This window comes from Protopterus annectens, chromosome 2.part1 (assembly GCF_019279795.1).
Source record: "Protopterus annectens isolate FY-2018-M chromosome 2.part1, PAN1.0, whole genome shotgun sequence".
Lineage (NCBI taxonomy): Eukaryota > Metazoa > Chordata > Ceratodontiformes > Protopteridae > Protopterus > Protopterus annectens.
The window spans coordinates 1,490,950,146-1,490,977,006 of record NC_056729.1 but is presented as its reverse complement, the minus strand read 5'-3'; positions in this window follow the sequence as shown (position 1 = coordinate 1,490,977,006).

Here is a 26,861-nt window from a genome sequence, read left to right as displayed (position 1 = left end):
GTGGCATTAGAGGCAGACTGTGAGCTAGAACATCAGCAAAGGATAGGAGACTTGAATGCCAAACTGAAGGCACATGGGATGAAATTAAGCACAGAAAAGATGGTAGTAATGGCAGCAAATTGGGAAAATCAGAGGAAGCTGAGAATAGAGATAGAATGGAAGATAGTGGAACAGGTAAGCAGCTTCAAGTATCTGGGAGGGTGGCTATGAAGAAGGGAAGTCTGAATGAAGAGGTCAAAGCTAGAATTAGAGGGGCTATAGCCAACTGGCATAGAGTGTCAGGTGTAGTCTATGACAGAAGAATGCCAAAGAAGCTGAAAAGTAAGGTGTACAAGACAGTGGTGCGGCCATTACTACTGTATGGTACAGAAACCTGGGCAGTAAAGGCAGAACAGTTGAAGAAGCTAGAAGTGATGGAAATGAAGTGCCTGAGAAGGATGGTAGGATGCACACTGTGGGACAGATGAAGAAATGAGGACTTAAGAGCAAAAGCCAAAGTAGCTCCAATTGCAGAAAAGATCAAAAAGAACAGATTACGGGGGTTTGGACATGTGCAGAAAATCAGAAGACAATCTGGTGAGGAAGATTTGGGACAGACAGGAAGAAGGTAAGAGGAAGCTAGGAAGTCCAGCAAAGAGGTGGATGGGTGGATTGTGTGAAAGAAGATCTGCAACAGTCAGGCATGAGTGTTAAAGAACACAGAAATATGATCAATCACCACAAATGGACTTCTCCCCTAAAGAAACATCAAAAGAATTCCATAACCAGGAGAAAAGGACACAGTTCAAAGATGATATTTAACTTTATTTGCACGTTCTGGTACCTCGGCCATTCGCCTTCAGTGGAACAACTTACTACAAAAAATCATCTCCTAATATAGCAGCATTCTAACAAATTTCATTCAATATCAATTAAATACTTATTATCTTTTTTTACAAAAACTATATACAAAGTCCAAAATAGATACCAAATCTTCAATAACATTACATTTTGTCTAATAGTTTTTTAAGCTTTATCCAGGCAATTTGTTTATGAGTCATGTTTGAGGAGTGCAACATAGCTGTTTGTAATTCCCTACTACAAATAATCTTAGTAAAAGATATAAATTCCTTAAATGAGAGGTTATTTTTACATTTCCAATTTCTAGTAATAGTTTTTCTTGTTATAGCAAGTAGAGTCCAAAGGAGGTTCATTTGATTCAGTGGAACATATCTTGGCATTGGTGCATTAAAAAGTATCATGGAATCAGAGATCTCACATCTGTCCAACCACAAAGCTTTAATAAAATTTTTAAACTCCATCCAAAATGTGGTTATTATTCTGCATTCTAAAAACATATGTGCCCATTCGGCATCTATTAGCTCCTTGCATCTCCAACATCTATTAAAATCTTGCTTATTCTAGAGGCTTTTTTTGGTGTAATAAAACTTCTATGAATGAATTTCCATGTAAAATTTTTCCAATATGTGGAAGAAGAGGTATGGTAAACAGATCTGAGAATTAAAGTTTTATCATTTATATGTATTTGGGAGTTGTTGAAATTGTTGATATATTTCCATAAATTGTCATCTAATATTATTAGATCTGATCTAAGAATGTTGTAAAATCTTGACAATGAGATACCATTATTATAGCCTATATTGGTAAAGTCAAAGAGGATGGATAATTTTTGGGGAGGTCTGTTATAGCAGGAAAATGATGTCTTTTAAATTCCGTTAAAATAAATTCTCTGAAGATTTGAATATTTAACCAGTTATTTTGGTAGATATTATAACTGGCTGAAAGGTAGGTAGTATCATGAATATTATTAGTTCCTAAAAACTGATGCCAGAATAATAACCCATTTTCTTCCATAGTTTTTATTTTCATCATGTTAAAGGAATCAAAACATCCCTTGGTTAAGATTACTGGAAACATTAGAATGGACAAATTGTTGTTCAAAAGGTTCTTATTCATTACTTTTTTAAAATTTTGCAAGATATATTTAATTATAGGAATAAGATGTGATTTTTCCTGCTCATTGTTGAAAAAGAATTCTTTAATAACTGTAAATAGCTTAATATTTTCAGAACAATATATGTTTTTGAAAAACTTGTCAAAATTACTTAATAGTGTTGTTTTGTGTAAATGTTTCCAATTTGAATGGTATTTTGGACTTAACCACAGACTTGTTATATTAAGAATAATGGTATCAGCATAAAGCTCAAAATTTGGAAAAGCAATCCCTCCTTCAATCCAGTTTTTATAGTGCCAATCATATTTAATCCTTGGTTTTTGAGGATACCATAGAAATTTAATTAATATAGTGTTTATATGTTTAAGTTGTTTTCTAGAAGGAGGAGCCAATAATGTTTGAAGATAAAAAAGAATTTTTGGTAATAGAATCATTTTATCAGAGATAATCTTTCTTCTATAGTAAAGAACATTTTCTTCCATCTATTAATGTATTCTGTGATTTTATTTAATACAATTTTATAATTTATATTTATAGTGTCCTTCCATTTAGACAGAATATGAACCCCTAGATATTTCAATTTATCATTGGTCCAGTTAAAGTTATTGTAATTAGATAGAGTGTTATTCAATTTTTTATTGATGAGAATAGTTTCTGTTTTATTTTGGTTAAATCTAAGGTTTGCAATTTCCTCAAAGAGTTTTAATGATCTGATAATGTGATCAATAGATGAATCAATATTTCCAATAGTTAATAAGATATCATCTGCAAAGAGTAACATTTTAGAAGAATAGTTCTCATTAACAACAAAACTTTTTATGTTTATATTGTTTCTTATAACATTAGCAAATGGTTCTATTGCTAATGCAAATAGTAGTGGGGATAAAGGGCAACCTTGTCTAGTGCCTTTTAGAATTTGAAGTGGGCCAGATAAAAAAGCGTTGATTTTAATATACGCTATAGAACCTTCATATAATTCTTTTAACAAGTTTAAGATTTCTGAGGAGAAATTATATTCTTTTAATACCATAAATAAGTATGTCCAGTTAATAGAATCAAATGCTTTATCTAGATCTAGACTGATGAGTGATAATTCTTTTTGTTTTATTTGCAAAATCTATTAAAGTTAAAAGTCTAATAGTATTATCCTGAACTTTTCTGTTCAGTATAAAACCTGTTTGATTGTTGTTTATTAAAGTCGGCATCATTTGATTTAATCTGTTTGCTAAAATAGACGTAAATATTTTATAATCTATATTTAATAGGGAAATAGGATGATATGCTGAAACAAATTTGGAGTCCTTATCTTGCTTTAGAATGGGAGAAATTAGCGAATATTTCCAAGAAGGACAAAGTTTGTCACTTATTCGAACTTCCTCAAGTGCTTTCATTAATATCTTCAAAGCGGAATCAGGGAAAATTTTATATAATTCACCTATTATGCCATCAAGACCAGGGGCTTTATTATTTTTAAAATTTTGTATTCTTTCTTTAACTTCTATTAATGATATTGATTTAAGTAATCTATTATTTTGTTCTTTAGAAAGTTTATTATTTATATTGTTTTTTAGACATTCTATTTTTAAACTATTATTAGTAAAGTTTGTTTGCTTTATTCATTGTTTCATGATATGAACAAAAAATCTCTAAAATATATTTTAGATCTGAAGAAGGTTTTGAATTATGTTTAGATGTGTCTAATATTTCAATTATGTGTTTACTCTTGTGAAAACTTTTCGTTTTGGCTGCTAATCTATGCATATGTTTTGGATTAGATGAATAAGATTGTAATTTTAACTTCTCTAAATTAATTGCTACTTTATGACTAAGAATTTCTAAATATTCCAGATTTAGTTGTTTTAATTCCAGATTCGAGCCCAATTCTTTGGGGTGTAAGTTCTTTTTTAAAGTGTCAGTTTTCAATTGTAGATTTAATAATTCTTTGTCCCATTCTTTCATTTTATGTAAATACCAGGTTTTTATTTTCCCATATATATATATATAAGATTTTAAAGAGTCCCAAATAAACACTTTATTTGTGTTATTATTATTATTATTATTAAGTTCAATATAATAGTTTACTTCCTTTATAAACCATTCTTTGAATCCTTTTATCTTAATAATATAGGCTGGTAGTCTCTGCCAATGAATAAGATTGTTTGGTTTAATTTTAATTTTAAATAGTATGGCATTGTGGTCTGACAGAGGGCATGATGTAATCACTACATCTTGAGTCTTAGATAATAGGCTGTCAGATATAAACACTTTATCAATAGTCATCTGTGTACCATATCTATAAGAAAAGTGAGTAAAATTGAGAGACCTCTGCTCTTTGATCATGTATATGTCTTTTAGGTTATATAATAAGACAAAATCTATCAATTTTTTGGCTGATGCAGGTATCTTAATATTGCTGACATCAGTGGTATCTTTAGATGATAGAATACAATTAAAATCACCTGCCAAAATGATATCTCCTTTAGAATTTGCTATTATTATTTCCAAATATTTGTTTGCAGATTTAGCACCAATACCAGGTAGCCAGTACATATTTGCTAAAGTAAAATATTTCTTATTCAATTCCAATACTACTAGACACAACATACCATTTTTATCAGAGAAACTGTTAATTATTTTAGGTATTGGTAATGTATTTTTCCACAAAATCATGGTTCCTCTTCTCTTTGTTTGGAAATGAGATTCAGCTAGAATACTATAACCTTTAAAAGCAATTTTTTCTAGATCTTTCTGAATAATGTGCATTTCTTGCAAAAATATAATGTCAGCTTTATTAGATGCTAGGTATTTGAGTAACCTTCCATTTTTAGTAGGGTTATTAAGACCATTTGCATTCAGAGACAGACATTTAAACCCAGACATTGATTACTTTAAGCTTTTGATGGATAAATACTGTTCTGGACTTAATTAACAAGTAATGTTCAGAGAAGATGAAAATATAACTATATACAAAACTAACCATGGAACATCTAGTTCCTGGATTGATGAAGAAGTCATCCTTAGTGTTCAAGACTATCGTTCTCTAATGCTACTACCTAATATTTTATTGAATCAACAAACTACAACCTATTAATTCTCCAGTATGAATAGGTATTATTATGTAGGAGATATTGCGGAAAAACATCAATTACCATGAATAATGTAATTTTCAAAATTTTTAAGAACAGTGTCTTTAAACTTGTATCATGACATAGTATATCATATTAATTTATGTCTATTCTATACTAATACAGATCTTAATCTAGTATACTACATTAGATCAAAACCTACTTATCTAGCAATTCAATAAAGAAGTTTATGTATAAAAATAAGAACATTTATCATGTAACAAAACATTCCTGTATGAACTTGTCTGTGAAATCACAACAGTGTTAATATTTACTATAGAATCAGCATATTAATATATAGCCTATAGGCTTATTTTCCTTTTATAAAATATAAAATCACCAGTTTTTCCTTCTCCTAAAAAAAAAAAAAAAACATATCTGATTAACCTTAAATAATTTCTTAAGGTATTAAAGATATTTAAAATAAAGATGTACTAATGAGAATTTTTTACATGAGAAGATAATATTTTAGTTGCACAAATATCTATGCAGGTATATAGATCTGTGTAATCATCAAAAACATTAGCTTTTCTTTCCAAAGATGTGAGTCTAAAGAAACTATGTAGTGTAGCTTGATTTTGATAAAAATATCATATAATGAAGTCACAGCTTTTAACCTTCAAGGACACTTCAGTTTTAGATGTTATAGTAATAATGTGTTCCCTTAAGATGTCCTTTTTAACAAAATACATTAACACATTTTACCAATATTTTTTCAGTTAGAGTGGCAGTGGTTAACATGCAATATATCTTTTGCTAGAAAATGTAGTCTACAGACAGTAAAACATTCAATATTTTATGAATATTAGTGAAAATATCAGATTGTAGTATGCACTTATGTAGCTGGAGGTGGATTAAGTAGATCACAATTTCACCATTCACTATGAATCCAACATAATGCAAACTATTAATTAGAAAAGCAGTTAAAAAGTAAAGGCTACCTTTGGAAATAACAACTGTCCTCATGTCCTGATGAAAGTAGTAACTATAAGTCAAGAGTAACCATCTTCACTTTGCACTGCCCCCCCCCTAACAGTCTTCTACTACTATCACTGACTAGTGAGGCAAAAGCATCACTTCAGTAACAACTAAGATCATTCTCTAAGCAGAACTGTCTCCTTTTCTTTGGAACCAAAATTTTTCCTGCCCCAATATATTATTTCACCCTTTTATAACAGAATTATTATTTATTGTAATGGTCTGTCTGCAGCTTTGGCTTCCCCAATCCAGCAGTATTGCCATCAACCAACAACTCATATAATCAATAAGATTGGGGACGAAGATATCAAGATGAAAGCACAGAAAATACATAGCTGCCCCAAAATCTACTTTAAAAATAATAAGAACACATTAACCCCCAATAGATAATGTATTTTAGTGACTTTATTACCATTGCATATGCCGCTTTCTGCTTTGCTAACCAAAAAGGATCAGATGACCTAGTCTATGTTTTCACTGTATCTGTTAGCTACAGCTGCCAACTAATGATCAAGTGTAAACTACTTTGTAAAACATGTCATCAGAAAACTTATTATGAAGGGAACAACATAGGCATCAACATTGGTTTAGTAAAAAGGACCTTTATATATGTCTATGTTTTTTATATATTTTTCTTTGTCGCTCTTGGTATGTGATAAAGCATTCAGTTGTTCCGTTTTCTTTTTTTTTTCATGTGAAGATTTCTGGTAACGTGAATATGTAACCAAAGTTCATATGACAAAAGAGACTTCGAGAGAGTACATGCATAAGTCTCTTGTATTACAAAGAAAATCTGACCAAGAAGTCTCGAGGCAACAGCCTTCTTTTTCCTTTATTTCCCTTCCTTCTCCTTTAACATTTGAATTTTGGTGGTTAAAAGCTCACACTAGGGAATCTGCAGCAAGTTATGATAACTGTTCACGAGATACTCGTGATGTGCATTTTGTGAGAGAAAAGAAAAACAGAAAATGTTACTCAAAAAGCATGTATATGAAGTACAAAAAAAAAACAAAAAAAAAAAACTTTTCCCCATTTTATATAAATATAAAATTCTCTGTAACTATCAATTTTACTGGCCAATGTATCTGATATCAAGCATACAAACCCTCCTGTCCCTGCAACACACACTCCACCAGCTTTCATCAGAAAATACATCTCCTTTTCCCTCTCCATCAGCAGATGGACCCACAAACCACATTTAGTAAAGACACAAACCTCTCAAGTGTATGAGAATGCATTTTTACATGTCATGACGGATTCTTAGAAAGAAAACAATCTTCTCTTATTATGATAAAGAACAATTTCCAATACCTTTTAAACTATTTAGTACAAGTCACATTAAGTTATATCTGTTAGCTCTAAAAGGACCCAAGCATAACATGACTTTTAACAGGAGAGAAAGCCCGCTGATGCAAAAAGGGGCTACACTTTCATTTAATTGCACTGAGATGGGGAGCCTTCATTTCACTTATCGGAGCGATCTATATCATCATAATCTAATACACATACAGTATATCCGTTGTATTAAGGGGTTCTTGTTTTAACCAATATTTCTATGGTATTGCTACATTGCCCCTATGTAGTTGTCAACTAATAATACACTCTGTCAAGGGAAGATTTAGAATTTTAACATCTATGTTTAACATTCTAGCGTATTTGTATTAAAGGCTTTTAAACAGCAAATAAATTTAAAAATAAATAAATAAGCATACTTAATAAATATTAAATGATTTTTACCTTAACATGTATGTTTTTCCCTGATGTAGGTGATTTGTAGCATGAAAATTTTGGGATTTGAAGGGATTGTGGAAGAGCTTCATTTGTATTATTTACCCTTAAGCTTCTTGCTTGTTTTATCAGTCGATAACATTTTTCCATTTGTTGCTTACCTTTTTAAACTAGGTAATGAGATGTCCATATCTTCAGTGTTTTCCAAAATCTTATTCTTTTTCACATATTCAGAGGTGTCATCAAGATTATTAAATATTTTTATTCCTTCAGATAGATGTATTTTAATTCTGGCAGGAAAAATGATTTGTGCTTTAATTTCAGCTTTCTTCAGATTTTTAATGAGAGGAATGCAGGCTTTTCTTTTAGTTATTACAGTAGAGGTATAGTCATTGTCAAATCTTATGTTTTGACCATTAATTTGTATAGGATTACCTGCCCACGCTGTTCTCAGGATTAAGTCCTTGTCTTGAGATGATAAAAATTTTACAATAATGGATCTTGAAGCATTTGGATTTTTTGACACAGACATATTTGACAATGACCTGTGAGCTCTCTCTATCCCAAAAAAGAGAGATTCAGGTAGGTTTAGTGTCTTAGGCAACCAGTCATTCTAGAACTGTATTGTGTTATTTCCTTCCATTTTTTCAGGTATGCCGTATATTCTAATATTATTTCTTCATGACCTTGATTCTAGGTCCTCCACTTTATTTGGAAGTGCGGTGTTTTGCTTTAGTAAGAAGTCAATTTGGCTATCATTTTCATGCTGTCTTCCGTCTATTTCATTAAGAGATTCTTCAATTTCTGTTATCTGGTCTGTGTGTCTTGTAATTATCTCCTTGAATTCTTCAATCTGCTTTCTATTTTCTTTCTTCATGTTTTCCATGATTTTTTCTAAATTGTCCATTTTCATGGAAAGATCTTGAATACTGGATATTATTGTTTGTGATTCTTTCTTCATGGAAGTTTCCTGGAGAGAGGCTTTTGAATGACTCATGGCTGAGAGAGTCTGTTATATTCAGCTGCTGTACTTCTGACAGGATGTAATTCACTTTCTATTCACCAAAACTGAAATATTTGTAGAAAAAAATAATCCACTGTATCTAAATATATAGGTGAAAGAAAACTTAGATGTTTTTAAAATAATATTAAGAAAATTTCCTGTCAGAGAAATTTCTGTTAAGCAGAGCATCAAAAAAGTGCTGTTATCTCTCTGACATCTTGGCCACCTTCTATACATCTTTCCACACTTCACTTTCTCTTCCCTTCTTACTACATCCAAGCATTGAAAAACACCTTTTATACTTTTTTTGACCAGTTTTTTAAATACTTAATGGTTATATGATCCCTCAATAACTGCAATGCTTCCCATTCTCCAAATTCATCCCATAAGGTCTCAATTATTTCTTTTTCTGTTTTAATATAGCCCTTTCTTCCATCAACTCCATCCATATTGCTAAATGAATAAAAAACTGTGTCTACTGTATCACCATCTACTACACTCAGACCTTCGGATAGTACAAAATCAGTTTCTATAAGTTCATTGACTTTTATTCCACATAGCTAACTTACCACAATTTATTACTTCTTGTATTTTTTAATATCTATCACGTTCTTTTTACATTTTCTCCTTAAATCTCAATTAAAGTCCCCTGTGATAATACTTTTCATGTTAACCACCACATAATCTAATATTTGATGAAACAGATTCTCTCTTTCCTTACCATTTGTGTATGCATGTAATGCTATAATTCTACAAACATATTCTGTCCACCTTGCGACAACAGTCAACCTTCCAATCTCTACCAATGTTACATATAATACTTTTACAGCATTTTACATAATCCAGCCACTTCATTACAACATTCCCTTCATAAATTCCATATTATATTTTCACCTCATAATTTTATGCATATTACTGACACACTGATGAAGGAAGTATCCCGAAAGCTTTGTGAGTTGGTTTGGAATAAAGTATATTTACTTTGACTCAACCCTGCGTTTCCAGGTTTTGGATTTATTATTTGATTATATGCAGTTACACTATACATATGCCTAGCAAAGAGGACATTGGAATGTTCAGAAACAACTATGCAACATGAGTTTGAAACAAAGGCTTCCATCTGCTAAACTCTGTTTAAGGGAATCATATATGACACCAAATGCAGAGACACAGAAATTCCTTGATTTTGTAAACACAAACTCCCTGGATCAGATTGTCAATACACCAACAAGGGGTACAACCATACTGGATACGGTCCTCACTAATATGGGAGAGTGCAGCACACCCTCTAGTATAATGTCTTCTCTGGTAAGGTCAGACCACAAAATGGTCTCCTTTGAAGTAATAATAAAACCAGGATCCCTGGCTAACCCTGGAATATCCAGGAACTGCTCTAAGGCTAATTTCCTATTATTAAGTGATAACCTGACACAATTTCAGGCCCCCATAAACACTGAAAACACTGCTGCCCATATAGAGCTGTTCACAGAAACCCTACATAAGCCTGTTAGTAGCTGCATAGAGGCAGCTGCACCCACCAGGAGGAAGTACATAACTAACTCAAAAAACAAGCCACCCTGGTGGAATCACAACTTCAATTAGCTGTATAACAGAAGGAAGAAAAGCATGGAAAAAATTAGGAGGTGCAGCACCCAGCAAGATAAACGCACTCTCATCAAACTAAACAGTTCAGAGTTCAAATAAAGTCTACCAAAGCCAAATTTGAGGTAAATATGGCCTCCTAGGCCAAGGACAACCATAAGGTATTCTTTAGCTATGTCTTATACTCAAGTTGGGGTCTAATGTAATTAACAAAAAATGACTTTATCATTTCGGATTTCCTACACTTTCTAAATCTTTTTAAACAACCTAAAGTTCTGTAACTATCATTAACCAATTGGTTGATATGATTAGAAAATCTCAAAACTGAATCTACCAATATACCCAGATCCTTTAATGAGTCTACAATTTCAATCATTGTATGCTGTATTAAATATTCACTTTACACTTTACACTTTATGTCTCCCAAATCTCATATGTTTAGTTTTTGATGTATTTATCAACATATTATTCTCCTGTGGCCAAATGGTCAATTTAGTCAAGTTCATTTGTAGACATGCCCTATCTGTAATGTATGTAATGAGTTTACCCACTTTCAGGTCCTTTGTATGTAGACTGTAGAACACCTCAGGTGAAAAAGGTCTGAAAGATACAATCTAAACAAGTAAGGGCCTAATACAGTGCCCTGTGGGACACCCTGACTGCAACCAAGAATTTCACATGTCCAATTGCTATATGATACATGCCATGTCCTATCGGTAAGCCATGCAGCTGTCCATCTTAGCAAGAGTACATTAATTTATTGATCAGTTTTTTGTGTATGCCCCTGTCAAATGCTGAAGTTAAATCTATATAAATTACATCACAGCACAATTTTTCATTCATAGCTGTTATTATATTGTTATATTACATCATGTTACAGGTGATAATAGCTCTATTTTCAACATATGCATGCTGATATATGGTTTCAAGTCCCAACCTATCCAGTTCTGAAAATAACTTAACCAATATTACCTTCTCCATTATTTTCCACAACATAAAAGTAGACTTAAGAGTCTATATTACTCTGGGTTTATCCTACCCTTAAAGACAGGTTTAATAAGCACATGTCTCCAATCATGAGGAATCTCCCCATATTTATATGACTGAGTAAATAATAAATCTGATGGTATCTCCCTTTTCTAATTTCTCCAAATCTTTTGGGTTTCTAATACCACAATGGTAATAGACCCCATTCCTAAGTCAAAGTACGATTAAAGTTCATGAAATTAGTATTGTTTCAATCTTTGATGTCAGTCAAAATTGCTCTTTGCAGCATCCGCAATGTGCCCAGTAATGACTCTTTCTGCAATTCGTACAGTGTTGCATGTATTGGTAATGTATCTAAATATGATTGCAGATTCTTTTTCACAAGATCCATTTCTCATACTACTATTGGAACTGTCTGGGTATCTTTCTTCCACATTGCTTTTCTTTAGGCCTGCAGATCCTGATATTTTATGACTTTGTGTCTCCTGTATGCAAGACACTGTAGTCACTGGGGTGTGGCATTTTCAATGATCAATGCTACTTTTGTCTTCTTTTCATTGACCACTTTATCCGATTTTCTAGCATCTATCTTTTGAACTGTTGGTAATGAGTGATCCCATGTGATATAAACTTCATCATTTTTTACGATGCTTTGTGACTCATGTTTCCAGTGTTTTTCAGGCACTTCAGTTCTACAATGTTTGCACAATCCCCAGTGCAACAGTCTTGCCACATTATTATGACTTTCGGTATATAGTCTTCTGCCATTAGTATGTCACAACCAGCAACAAGGTGTGCAACAGTTTCCAATTCAGTTTTACAAAACCTGCATTTGTCTGTTTCTCCCACATGTTCAATGTACTTTGTAAACCAGTGTATATAGAGCCCACTATCTTGGGCCGCCAATATTAACCTTTCATCTCTTGGTTTGAATTCTCCTCTCCTTAACCATTCATGCATTCATCCCTGATCAACATGAGGTTCTTCCAGAAGTTTTCTGTACTTGCAGCTATATTTATACATTTTCCACATTTCTTGCCTTCTCATCTGGTCCTTCACTTATATTCTTTGTTTTGTTTTTTGGCACATTCAGTTGCTGCCTGATTTTTATCTGCTTCTGGTTTGATTTCCATTCCTGCTTGACGCCGATATGCTTCTGCTAGATTAAGCAGAGAAGTCAACTTAGATTTATTCTCCCCTTGTTTCAAAACTTTCATTACATTTGGGTTTTGTGAGGTCAGCATATATGTGTGGAGTTCCACGATTGCAGATCTATAGATATAATCAGTTTCAAGGAGGCCCATCCCTCCTTCGGAATGGGGATATATAATCCTGGTATGCACTGATTTTTATAAATCACTTGGTGAGCATGAAGTATCCTTCTTGTTTTCCTGTCTAATCTATCCAAAACATTTTGGGCCAGAAAATCACTCCAAAACTGTAAGTTAGGACAGGAAGAGAAAATTGGTTTATAGCTTGTATTTTGTTCCTAGATGTCAATATTGTTTTCAGGATTCATTTAAGTCTTCTAAAGTATTCCTTACTAAGTTTTATTTGCATTTGTACATGTTTTATTATTGATCCTTCATCAATTCCCAAATATTTATACATTCCGTCTTGCTAAAGTTCTTTTATATCACATTCTTGTCCCACACTGATGTTTTCCTGGTGCTGCAGTTTTCCTTCTTTAAAGGTTTGCTTTTGTACATTTATCAAGACCAAATAACATTCTTATATCATCTGAAAAGTTTTGACAACTTGAAGTTGTACTTTCAGATCTTCATCTGATGAGCTATACAGTTTTAAATCATCGACAAAGAGAAGATGAGAAGTTGTTACACTTTGTTGTTTTCTAGGAGCCGAATTATAGCCATGGCCTAATCTGTTAAGTAGACAGCTTAATGGATTAAGGGCAAGTTAGAATAGCAGTGGTGACAGAAATTCACCCTGGAATATCCTCCTTTGAATTTGTATCCCTGGGATAATAATTGATCCTATATTATGGCTTAATTGCAAAGTGGTCTGCCACTGTTTCATGGTCAATGTAATGTAGTCGATCAGTGTAGGGTATAGCTTATACATTTTTAAGCACTCTTTATCCATGAATGTGGGATACTATCAAATGCTTTTTTGTAGTCAATCCATGCCATACTTAGATTCTTACCCTTTTTACAGTTCTCCACTATGACTTTATTTAACAACAAATGATCCTTTGTTCCATATGCCATAACTGAGTTTTCTTCTAAATGACTATAAACTCTGTCAGCATCAATTCCCATGTATAGTTTATACATCGTTGGAAGGCAAGTTATTGGTCTATAATTTTTAGGGTAACTTGCAGGTTCACTCTTAAGTAGGAGCATTGCTTTTCCTGCTGTTAGCCAGGTTGGTGTCTGTTTGGGGTGCACATGTAAATAGTTCTTACTCATGGCTAAATCTTCATGCAAAGATGTTAATACTTTTAATCAAAAGTAAGGTACTGCATCTAGGCCTGTGGTTTTCCATTTAGAGGATTTTCTTAACTTTGTCTCAATCTCTCTGGCTGTTACTTCATCCCATTTCATATCCTGTACATTTGAACTTCTTATTCTTTCTTTTACTTCATCTATCCATTTAGCATCTTTGTTATGTTCCACATGGTCTTCATAGCTACTTCGCCAAAATGTATCTACTACTTCTTTTTTTTTTTTTTTTTTTGGTCTTTCAATTCCTTTTACCTTGTTTCCTAACTCTCTATAAAACTTTTTGGGTCATAAATAAATTGCTTATTTTGTACTTTACCTTTATATTTATCTGCTTATCTTCTAAATTTTTCTGCCTGTGCTGAGATTTTTATTTTGTTATTTGTGAAAGTGCATAATAGATCCTGGTCTATTCTAATATTGCACATTGCTTTTATCATGTCTGTCTTTCTAAGTATTTTTGTTGATCTGTTCCCTCTTCTATAATCTTCTAACAGTGACACTTCTTGTCTTAATTTCTTTATAGTCTTTTCTGTTTGATACTTCTGAGATGGTATTTGATTCCTCCCCTTCCTTTCCTTCACTACCCTGTGCTCTTGTGGTAGAACTTTATCAGTTATTAATTTAGCTGCACAGTAATATATCCTGTTTACTTCTATTATATCCCATGGATCTCTATGGGCAGTCCTAATTACTGTGTTCATTTGTTTTATCAAACTTCTGACTTTTTGGGTTTTATTGACCTTCAGCAGTCTATTTTATTTCATTGATCTTAATATATCTATGTCTATTAAATCAAGCAGCTGTTCTCTTAGCTCATTTTCCTCTAAACCGAGGGCCAATTTTTGTTTTCCATTTTCTGTGGGCATTCTGTAGTATGTTCTATAGCATCTTCCAGTGGTACATTCTCTTCAGTTTCATCCTGTGCCATCCATTGCTCTGTCATATGGGAACTCACTGGCCTAACACTCCTCAACATTGACTGCAACAGAGTTCCCACAGTTTCCTGTTCCTTCCCTTGCTGTCCAGCTTCAAGTGAATGTTTATACTAGTTTCCTGTGGAAGGCACCAAAATACCATCATATGGAACCTGACCAATTGCTTCCTGTTCCACTAGTTTCCCCTTAATATGGATATCCATTCCTCTATCCTGTTGTGGTGCTTTGTGAATTAAGTTTTCTACACAGAATCATTCACTTCACAGGTACTCCATAACCTCAGTTTCTTTAACCTTTCCATTACTAATCTCCTTTTCTACTTTTTCTCTGTCTTTTTATTTTTTGTATTGTAAAATATTCCATGTCCAGATTCCTTTGCCTGTATTTCGCTTCAAATATCTTTGGTGCTGCTCATTTTGTATTGGTTAGTTCTGCTTTCTCCTTTGCATACATATTACACCATATTAAATCTCTTTTTCTTTCCCATGTGCATATTTCTTCTTCAGATGTCGTCTGATCTTCCTGCTTCTCCTTACTTTGGTGATTCACTCCATCATGTATTGTTGAAACCCGTGTTAGACCTTCTACACCAAATCCTTGACTTTGCAGATGCTCCACAACTTCAACTTCTATTTTTTTTAACTTCTACTTTACTAATCTTTTTTTCTACATTCCCTCTTCGTGATATTATTTTTTTTATTGTGAAATTTCCCATATCTGGATACCTTTGCCTGTATTTCTCTGAGTATCTTTGAGGCTACCTTCTTTATATTGATTAAGTTGGCTTTCTCCTTTGCATAAATATTGCACCATATCAAATATCTCTTTCTTTCCCATGTTCATATTTCTTTTTTATACTTTTCAAAAATCTCTAGGTTTTGATGTTTATATTTTTGCACTTCCTCAAATGCTTCTTTTTCCAAACAGATCAAAGTTTCTTGGTCTATATACTGTTTTTCACAAATCTGTTGTATTAATGAACACAAATTTTTATTTGAGGCTTCTGGCGGTTTTTCTTGTGGAAGTATTTTTATTTCCTCTAATTTCTCTCTTAATCATTTTGTATATCTTGTGTTTGGAAATTCTGGGCTTTTTGCATAATAGTAACAATATATAATTTCTTTCTTATCCTCAATAATCCATTTTATCATCTTTATGGCTCTTCTTTGGCCTATCATTTTTGTTGTTTTTGTGGACTACTACCTCCTTCTACAACGGGGGGGGGGCATCCTCCCTTTGGGCCTGGCCTGGCCCCATTGTGGGAATGTTTCCATATTTTGAGGATTCTACACTGTCATCTTTTCCAGTCCTGGCACCAGTGTGCCTACCAGGATTGGGCACTTTTTTATCCTGGTTCTTGTGCACCCAGCTATCTTTTTTTTTTTTAATTTTTAACCTACTTCTGTCCATGATATATGCTATATAAATAACAGTCTATATATCAGTGTCATCTTGGTGAGATTTTGTGAAAAACAGGGTCCACCTTGTGAAGGTACTCACCAAGACTTGAGAATGAATTCAGTTTCAGCAATAATACTCTCCTTTACTTGTTGACTTATCATCTCTTCATTCGGAAGTGTTCTCAGTTCATTATAGCTAATTCCATCTCCTCTCTGTGCTTTGTTTGGATCCAGTTTACACAGTTCTTTTTCAATGTAATCTAATTTGATTCCAGCATCTGAGGTTACCTGGATGTCACTAGGACGACTTATCACCATCTTTGTAGAGTCAAACTGTTTTACATAAGATGTTATAAATATATCTATAATCTGTCATAAGATTTTGTAAATGCATCTATCTTTTGTGTCTGAGAATACATTTTAGAATATATACACAGTTTATCAATTTGTGTGTCTTAACTCCTTCCACACCCTATGTATCTATAAAAAGATTTCCTACTATGCTTAATATCTTTATATAAATTTTCTTCAAATTTTTCTTGATCTTGTCTCCCACTATGCTTAATTTGTTTGACCAGCTTGTTTATTTCAGTTTTAAAAGTTGTAGTTCGACCTCTCTTCCATTTCTTATATTTTTGTCTCCCACCTTAATTGGGTATCTTGTTCTTATGGAAATATATCCCCTGACTTTGTATATCTAGATCCTGTTTTTAACCATTTGTTGAATTTTTGCACTCAATTCCGCTTTCAAAACTTTCCACATTCCATCTGCATTTTTTCCACTGAACACATCACTCCAGTTATTTTACATAGTGAATATTTTGCTTCCATATAATTTGTAATTAACCTTCTGTGCATTGGTTTAGATTTCAATTTGGCAGAATTATCTAGCAACAAATTAACCTTTATAACTCCATGATCACTGCAAACCAATGGTGGCAAAACTTGACAGTAATTTCTTTAGGAATACGAACAATGTCTACTATGTTCCGTTCTCTGGTAGCAATTGCTGTTCCTGAACATACATTGTAAATAATTTCCTTACTAATGTTGTAGAATCAGTATTATTCCAGTCTGTTTCTGGTAAGTTCACAACTAATTTTACTCCTGTGTTTCATGCAAGAAATGTATGAATTCCTCCAGGTCATCAGCACTTAACTTTGGTGGTCTATACACTCCAACAATTGTTATATTTTCCAGGGTTGTCTTTATTGTCACAGTTAAACAGTCTGTTGTATTGGTGTTATCACTGAACATGCAATAATTACAGGTCTTATAACTGTCTTTAATCCTTATCATAACACCTGCAACTGATTTTTTGATAGAATGTATGTTACACTAAAAACATTTATAACCTGACAGAACTGTTTTCCAGTCATTGTTCTTTACCCATGTTTCCCAAACAATAACAACATCCATCTTGTGGAAATATAGCACATTTTCCAATAAAAAAACTTTATTAATAATGCTCCTAGTAATAACAACCATCAGAGATGCATCAAATATTGCTATCTATGAACTGTTAAATTTTTGACCTGGCACAAATCCTGCCCACTGTTTGCCAAATATTGCAAAATATCTGCTGCAACATTTCTCATCCCAGATCTTGACAAATGCATGCCATTCTGTCTGAACACGTGTGCCCAAAACTACGCTTGGATGCCCTACACATTTCCATTTTTTAAAATGGGACATGTTTTCCATGAAGGTATTTACCCAAAAAATGTTTTCATTCATGGTGACCTGATTATCCTTTCTGTATGTGATTTGTGAAAAGTACTTCCTAATGTCACAAGCCATACTATGTAAGTTCTCTACTAACCATCAGAGAGCCCTTGCAGATGAGATCATTTGTACCAACATGAATAAAAACAGATATGTACTTCCTTACATTAAGGCCTTCCAAGGCTTGTCTCACATCTTATATTTTTGCTCCTGGCAAGCATAACACTGCTCTATATTCATTATCTTCTCTTCAAATGTAAGCATCAGTTCCTCTAATAATTGAATCTCCAATTACAAGAATATCTTTTCTGACCAGATCTGAAGAATCTTCAACTTCTAATACAGTAATATCTGCTCTATCAGTTGTTACAAAGAATAGATCTTCATCACCATTAGTCTTATTAATCTCACTGTTCTCATTGTGTATTAAATTTGCAAGCATACAATTCTCATCCAGCTGGTTTTGTACATCCACAGTTTGAGCCATGTTGTCAACATCTGTTTTTCTCTTCTTTTCTTACATTAAACTTCTTCAATCCTTCTATGTTCAATTTTGACTTCTTCCTTTTCACTTTCCCCTTGCCTCTTTTTTCTACATTCTCTTTTGGAAAAATGATGCCTTTTTCTCTAGACTGAAGGTTTTTTGATAGAAGAATTTTATCATTCCCTGTAATCTGTGTATTACATAACAAAAGGGTATCCTTTTTAGTACATATTCTCTTTACTTTACAAACATTTATCAGTTGCTTTTTCTTCCTTGTTATTTGTTGTGAACTTCTTCCTTTCTTTCGTTCTTTTTGTTTCCTTCTAAACACTCTGAATCCTCAGACAGCAGAATACTTGCATCCAAAATTCCAGAGTTGTCACGGGCATCATTTCATAGGGGTTGACTTATCTTTACAGACAATAGACTCATTTCCTAAATGTGTTCTACTTGCTCTTTTCCTAAAATTATTTATCTCATTAGTCCAGTCATTAATATATGTAACAACAGTTATCCAAGCTGTGCCAATTGCACAAGTGCAGTCATCATCAGTAAGTCGAGATTTACTTCTAATAATGGTAAGCAAATCATCCAACTTTTGACACGAGGAACACAGATCACCAGTGTTATCAGGCATTACCTTTAAATATGCATGACATTTATTGCACTGTACAAAATATTTGGGCTTTAGCAAATCGTTAATTTCATACTCATTTAAGGAATCCATATTCAGCTTGCGGTCTAATCTTACCAGGGATGATGACACTGCAGGTATGCTGCAATGGTTTCCTATGTTGGTTAGTACCAAGTCCAAGATGTTGTCACCTCTTGTTGAGGTGTCAACCAGCTGGTCCAAGGCACTGGCATTGACAAAGTCAGGGAATCTTTGATCATTTGTGTTCTTCCAGTCAATGGCTGGGTAGTTAATATCGCCAAGGATCAGGGTATAGGGTTGAATCTTAATAGATTTGAGGAGGTCCAGATAGGCGGTGTGGGCATCTTGAGTCAATGTTGGGGGCCTGTAGCTAACTATGATTTGAATAGGGGTCTTGTCAACTGTTAACTGCACCTGGAGCATCTCCTGTGCGTCATACTGTTTGACAAGTCTGGAGGTGTGTATATCTTTAATATATATTGAAACACCATCTCCTTTGGCTTTGCTGCCCTCAGGTTGGGGTCTGTATGTATGATAAAATGAGTAACCAGGTAAGGCTGGGGTGCTCTTTACAGCTTTGAACCAGGTTTCTATGACTGCACAAATGTCAGCATCTTCCAGGGTTAAGAATGCTTGCAATGAGTGCAGTTTCATGTTGAGACTCCTAGCATTCAGCAGCATGACCTTTAAATTGCATTTAGATGAGATTCTCATGTTGGTAGCTTTGACCTCAAGACTTTGCCTAAAAAAGACACTGTGGGGGAGGCAAGAACCTTTGCCAGGAGCCAGGAGCCTGAAGCCCAAGGGAGACAGTTACAGGCTATCTGTGGCAAAGCATCGTGGTCTGTCAGTCATATCTTCCCAAGCTGACAGGTACTGGATCCCCTTAGAATGACACCAGAAACTAAGCCAATTGTTAAAGTCAATAATTTTTTGTTTGTATTGGGGCATCATTCTGAGTGACGGTAGAATGCTGCTTAAAGCTAGTGACATACCTGCCTGGAACACATATTTGGTGAGCTTGATCATGTCTCTCTTCATATAGTCCAGAGAGGTATGTCTCAAGTTATTCATGCCAACATGTACTATGACAGAATCATACCAGTACTTGTTGAGGCATTTGAGTCCATGGGTGATGTGGCAGATTCTGGCACCTGACAAACAACTTATGGTGACTTTCTCCTTATCCAGCCTGGTGATGGGCACATCTGTGTGTCTTACAGTGGAGTATCCTATGATTAGTATATTGGGTTTATGGTTAAGCTTTAATGGCTGTGAGACACAGGCGTGTAGAGTATGTGTGGTGTAGCAGGCTGTGGAGTTTTCATGTGATTTTGTCTCAGAGGTCTTTTTTGTTTAGCTATGTTTTTGTTGAGAACATCCCCACATATGTGAGTGTTTGTTGTGCTGGTGGGGTTGATGTTTGAGGTGTGGTGTTTGTGCAGACAACCTTCTCAGTGCCAGGTATACTGGCTTGTGAGGGAGAGAGCATAGCCATCAGGTTTTTAATGTAACTGCATCTTTCACAAATCATATTGACAACACACCCCTGAGAGTTTACCCATTAATCAGGGACTTGGGGACACACATGCACAGTGATCTAGCCTTTGACCATCATGTCTCCACAGTAGTGAGGTAATCATTCTATGTTGTGCAACTTGTAAACAAAGGTATGGGATCTAGGTCCAAAAAAGTCATTGTTCCAATGTGTTTGGCATTCATCACACCTATCATTGAGTACGATGCCTCCTTTGGTATGTACCTTACCAGGCATCTCCAACAATTGGAATGTCCAAAGAGGTTCCTCACTAAAAGAATACAGGGCATACATAACATGTCCTATGCAGACTGCCTCAAGGCCCTATCCCTGTATTCTATCTCCTGCAAGATTTTGAGGGGAGATCTATGCCTGGCATATAAGGCATTGTCAGACCCCACTCTGATGGTCCTCCTGCATATGTGCAAAACAAACAGCACCAAAATTACCTGTTCTAAAGACCTAAACCTTGCTTGTGATATGAATAAGATCTGCTATTGAGACAAGTATGTATCCCAGAGACTACTCCTTCTCTGGAACAGGTTCCCCATTCATGTGAAGCAGAGTTCCTCCCTAATCCAATTCAAGTGTAACTTGGACAACCGGATGGGGAACAGGGGAGCTATCCCTGGTTTGGCAGCTATGTCTCTAATGCACATAGGCAGCTTGTAAATTGCTCATCTCCCAGGCCCCTGCTTGTATATATTTCACCTCTGAAGCCCCTGCTTACATTTATCAAGGGTACCAGAACTTGTCAGAGATTTGGGGTGCATAGCTAGGCTTAAAAAGGCCTCGTGGTCATTGGTCTAGTAAACACCTATGAACCTAATCAGGCAAACCTCAACAACATCTTCAATAACCTGAAGTTTAAAGTCAGCTAGACGCTATTTGTACTATCTACTCGCTTTTCAACAACTTTCTGTCTGACTAACTGAAATGCACTGATATCACCAACATAAAAACTCTCTTCTCCGTCCATTATTTCACAGCTTCTCCTAGCTGGCTCTAGACCATGAGCAGAAGCAGGAAGTACAGCAACAAAAACGTTCCTCCTCACAAAGAAAAGATTAGGGGAAGTTCCCTGATGTCCTGGCTGAGTTTCCCCTAGTATTATAAATACCACCTTGGGTCTCTCCTAAAAAGAGGCTACTAGCCTAGTGGGAGTAACCAAGGATAAATAAATTCTTATGTTGGTGTTTTTCAAATGAAAATTTGAACACTTTACATCCTCCCACATATTCATCTCTTACTTCTCTTCTCTCTCAACCACTCTTTTACTTAAAATCAAATAACAATGTATAAAAGTATGTTACAGCATATAGCCCAGTACTTAAGCTTCAAACAAATAAAATAACAAGTACTGAAAGAAATGAAGGACATATGCTGCACTTGCACAGTAGTAATATATTGTAACAGTAACTAAGACTATAGACTGTTACAAGAGAACATACATGCAGTAGTCATTCATTAAACTTGCAACACATGAGGTTAAAACAGTTGTCACAAATAAATGATCTTTCAGTCTTGTCACTGATGTAATCTTCTATAAATAAATCAGCATAATAATAAATAATTTAGGAACATTTTGTATAACAAACTCATTTTAAATCTGCACTATTTTCTGTTTAACATTTAAAAATGGCATTTTTAATAGATAAGAAATCATCTGAGGCATGTGTACAGAGCAGACTACATCCAGGTTCCTTGGCTGGATAACTTTGACCTCTAGCTTTGTGCCTACCATGCCCTTGCTATGTTTTAAAATCTATTTAACGCCTACAATATTGTATCTTATTGCCTGAGTAGAGTGCCATTTTACAAAAAAGCATCTAGAGCACACTATTGCCATGTTATTAAATGCAATCCCCTGACAGATGTCAGTAGCAATGAAAAGTCTGCTATGTGCTGGTCTTATGAGAATAGCTCAAGTTTTGTGGCAAGACATGAACTTTCTTTTACTTATCCTTAGAAGGAGTTTTGGTAAGGACCACAAATATGGTTTGAACACCAGGTAAATTCTGTTTGCATGTGTTCTTTTCATTCCTGATGCTGTCTGGGTCAGTATATTGAAGAGATGAGAAATATCCTGATTTTTTGGTGCTATATTTGCAGTATGAGGTACTAAGTGGAGAACAGGCTACAGGTTTAAAATTCTGAAGAAAAAAATCCAAGAAATCATAGAATTATGCAGAGCTGAAAGTACAGATTGGAAAATTAGCTGTGAAACCACAGAATGATGAAGAAGCAGCAAAAATTTGATATTATTACAAAAGAGCATTTTGATATTTAAATGCATACCTGGCAACCCAGCTATAATTCTAAAACTGTGATACATGAAGTATAATTTAGATGCAGACATCTTTATCATGACTAAACTCTAAATGGCAGAAAAAGCATGTAGTATGCAGTTGGAAAAAATGACAGTATTAACAGAAAGCACTGGGAGGGCTTTTCCAACATTAGCCAGTATGCTTTGAATAGCAGAAATAAAAATGTTTTTGAAGTATTCCCAACTACGTGAAATCCAGCAGCTCTAGAGATGTAATTTGTGGGAAACTTTAATGGCATTAAGCCTTTAAGTAAGAAGAGCTCTGAAGAGTGAAGTCATCTGACTGATCAAGCAAGATGCTGTGCAACTTCCAAGTTGGGTTTGCTAGAAATGCAGTGACATTTCAAGCTCACATTTTAAGCCTAAATATTTTATCTTATTTTATTTTGTTCCTTTCCAAGTATATTTTAGGGTTACCTTTGCTTTGCTTTGTTTATTTATTTTGGGATGCATTTTGCCGATTGACTAAGTAGCTGTAAAATTAAACTTAACAGTCTCACTCCATGACAGAAGCAGTTTGTTTGGTATTTATCACAGAGGACTAAGGCTATGAGTTATTAGACTTCATGCTATCTGTCTTAATTTGCCTACTGTCTTACTTTAAGTAGTTTTTTTTAACCAGACAATGCTTGTTTGCAGAGTCTAAAAAGGACTCATATAAATCAGTGCTTTCCTTTATTAACAAATTTAAATTAATAAAAACTTCCCAGGTGTTATACATGTTATTCTGAACCGCATAAAAGTAGAAGTGCCTTTTTTTATTTCAGAAACTTATTACTGGTATTTGGGTTACGGATCTGTGCCAGCACATTCCAAGAAATAGACGTGCAAGAGCTAGTGTTGTGCAGCAACAAGCACTTAGCATCACAGTTAGAACATGGAAGAAACTATTTGAGGTTTAGAGATGAAGAGATTAAATGCCCTTTTTTTAGCTAAAAAGACCATTTTTTGAAGTTGTCCGTCACATTTTGCCCCAAACCAGTAAACCTAGATCCACAGCTGTCAATGCTTTTGAAACAAAACTAAGGTACCAAGTTGCACTTTATCCTGTTTATTTGTATAATATAACTTTTTTTGGCTCTTACATATTATCGCAACCACAAATTCTCCCCAGCACATTATTTATACTATCCTCATGGTGGAATACTCATAAAAACAAAAACCCACATAGCACTCATTAAAACAAAAACTCTCTGACCCTAATACCTAACAAAACCTTTGCTCCACAGTTGGACTTTGGTATACAGGTTCTGTTCTGCCTTTGTGTCTTCCCACCCTAAATATTGTATAATAGTGGAGTTTCTGCATGGACAGTACTGAAGTACAGAATATATTTTACATTAACTTCTTTTTATAAGACAAAGTAGACTGATGCTTTAAGAGTTAAAAGCTGTCTTAACTGCTACACGACCCTGGGCAGAAGAAGCTACCCTTTTTTCGTGAAAACCAATGAAGTGTATTCCTTACACTTTAATCCATTAACTGAAAGAATTAAGGGCCATTACTTTCTAAACTTCATTATAATTTCACAGCAAACTTACACTCCTAACATTTCAGTCCTTAGTCTCAGGATTAGTAATGACTCCAGTCTCAATGAAATAAATAATGTGGTTGCGATATTCAATCTCAGACAAACCTACTTACTTGCGTGAAATCCCCTGCCAAAAAACAATGATTCCATTCTCAATAAAATAACATGTGTGGTTGTGATAATACGTAAGCCACAGTCTTAAACCGTCTTACATTAATATTCCATCTTCCATTAATGTTAACCAGCAATATTTTAGCTCTAAATATAAGGCAGAAGACTTTTTTTGTTTTACACAGTTACAGTGCTGGCGAGAATGAGTGGTTCCAATAATACGCAAGTACCCTTTTTTTTATTTTTGTTGCATAGACATGAGTGTTTCTTCCTCTCATTCTGCTGAAGAGATGGTAAGGTCATCATTGTTCCCAGTACATGGTTCACCCAGATCAGAGAAACTACAGCATTGTTACGTGAAGCCAGTTTGAACCACGCAGACTACTGTTTTTATTTTCAATTAAATTTTCATAACAGATCTAAGAATATCAGATGATACACACATTTTCTGAGTTTAGCAGCTGTATAACTCTCATTGCAAACATATTTTCCTTTGTTTTAATAATTAAAGTTTATTGATTTTTGAACACACACAAAAACAGAAGGGAAAGAAAAAAAAGTGAGATTCACAACATCTACATCAAACACAATGCAGCCGTTTGAAGTAAACAGTCAAGAGCACAACCAAAGATAAGTAATGAACAAACAATATAATGAAATCTTTGTAGTGTAACACTATATGACCATCTTCTAGCTAGAAGCACTCTTTTGGCATGTATATTAAGTACTGTCTAGTACTTTTAATAAACTAGTTCCTATAATTGTAAATTTCTTCAGGAATTTCCTAAATCCTATCAAATATCTAACTGATTTCATTGTTCCTTAGAAAGTGGTGAACCACTCCTTGTAAGTTAGGTACTCACACTTAACATGGTTCTATCACTAACAGGATGGCACAACTCATGCTGCAAAAGTGAAAGAGTATTTAGTTGACTTCAAAGGTTCTATTCTTTTAAAAGAAAGAAAGAACAACCTAGATCCGGAAATCAGTCACGGGAAGGCTATTTCAGTATTTGATAAGCTTAGGGTAGGAAAAATAGTAGAAGCAGCTGAGTTGTAAGCTCCATTTTATAAGAAGCTGAAATATAAACTAGCCACTGTACTAGTGAAACTGGACAGCTATGTAAGGGGCAGTGTTATACATAATTTATATCTAAACTAGTTTATGACCTACTTTTTTGCTCAACTTTTCCCCCATTGGCTGTTCATTATTGCCCCCCTCTTGGTCATTCGACCTAATAATTTCCCCATCACGAGAGAGGCGTGAGGGTCAATTTGGAGGGGCATTATTGAGGCAACCATCAGGGTGTCAAGCATTTTTCTATATGCCCTTCCTCCCTTTGCCCACCCACTGACAACTGATGGATGGAATGTGCAGTGGACGTCAGTGCTGCACCTCACTTCTGCAAGGGGTTAATGTCAGCAGGATGTTCTTGCCCACCCACAGGAGGCACTGCATGGTTGTTTCCCTGCTTCTCCCTCAAGGAAATCATACCAAGTCCACATGCCCCTAAGTAGGTGGACTCCCTCCCCACCAACCTCCCCCATCTACTTCATCAAGCACCTGAGCTATTAATTCAACTTGAGTCACCTGGGCTGCATTTAATGCTTTATCCTTCTACACCACCAGTGCAGGATGTCTGTGACACTGCTTACACAAACTCCTGGTGTGGTGTGGAACTGTCACTTTCTGAAAACTAAAACCAATACCAGTCATTTATTTAGGCATTATAATGCTAACATCCAGTTCAGTGCATAGACTCCAAACACTGGCCACAGTCTAACACCGAATGTCTAGGCAGGCTTAGTGATGAACTGGGGAACTCTAGATAATAATCTCACTCTAGATATATTAATTTTCTGTAATGACTTAGTATAAGAAAGAGGCATTTCTGGCACTGGATGTATCTAAGGCATTTGGTAAAGTGTATGTGCCATTTATCAAATTGCCTCTCAGAGTTTACAGCTTCCTGTACTCTTGTCTTAAGATTATAGAAAACTTATGCAAAATGGCTTCAACCAAACTAAAAGTAAGGTCACTTCTTGGACCCCCCCCCCTTCAGATAATATTGGACACCAGACAAAAATGTGACTTATTATATCACCTGTTCAGCAGATCAGTACAATCACTTCTTTATTTCATTGCTTGGAAAGAAGTAAAGATAACAGCTTTTGCAGATTATATTCTTGTAATGTCCATAATTAACAAGAACAGTTTCATTTAAAATACACCCTGAACAAAAACAAATCAATTTTTGGCTGCTAGTTGTATGTAATGTACCTCTAGACCCTGTTCCGATTCCATGGTCTCA